The sequence below is a fragment of the Octopus bimaculoides genome, chromosome 29 (assembly GCF_001194135.2).
Source record: "Octopus bimaculoides isolate UCB-OBI-ISO-001 chromosome 29, ASM119413v2, whole genome shotgun sequence".
NCBI lineage: Eukaryota > Metazoa > Mollusca > Cephalopoda > Octopoda > Octopodidae > Octopus > Octopus bimaculoides.
Genome location: NC_069009.1, coordinates 6,488,046 through 6,488,900, shown reverse-complemented (window position 1 = coordinate 6,488,900; position 855 = coordinate 6,488,046).

Here is an 855-nt window from a genome sequence, read left to right as displayed (position 1 = left end):
TATATATATATATATATATATATATGGAGAGAGATACATGATGGACTTCTACGCAGTTTCCATTTAATGAATTCACTCACAAGGCGTTAGTCAGACAGGGGCTTTAGTTGTAGAGACTTGACCAAAGTGTCATGCAGTGGGACTGAACCCAGAACCACATGGTTATAAAGCAAGCTTCTTGACCTCACAGCCACACCTGTGCCTAGAGACCCCATAATTTGTTATCGTCCCTTCAGAGAGTGAAAGAAATTCTTTCTAGGCAGGGGATTTGAACTCATAACAAATAGACCAGTTAATCTTACTCTCTCTCTCTTTCTCTTTCAATAACAACATCAGTAATGACAACATCAACACCAACAACATGAACATCAATACAAAAGAGGAGGAGGAGGAGGAATGAGTGGGAGTAGTGGGAGGAGTAGTCCAGCATCAAAAGCAGTTGTTTACATGGAAAAAATGTCGGACACCAACGGAAATTACCAACCACACTTCCGGTCTGTACGACTCAGCGATTACGTTGTCTTTCAGCTCGCTGTTCCCGCCATGACCATCCCCCCCCCTCACCCGTCCGACATCGTTGCAACCCACAACCCACAACCTAACCTCACCATTAGTCAGGCATACATGAAATGCAGACCTGCACTCATATGCATGCACGTGTGTGTATGTATTGTGCATATGCACATAAGCACATGCATCCAATTATGTGTGCGTGTGCACATTTATTTAAGTATATTTAATTATGTTTGTGTGTGTGCATACATACATATATGTATATGTATATGTGTGTGTGTGTATTTGAAAGCATGTATTTAAATATACATGTGTATGTATATATATATATATATATATACA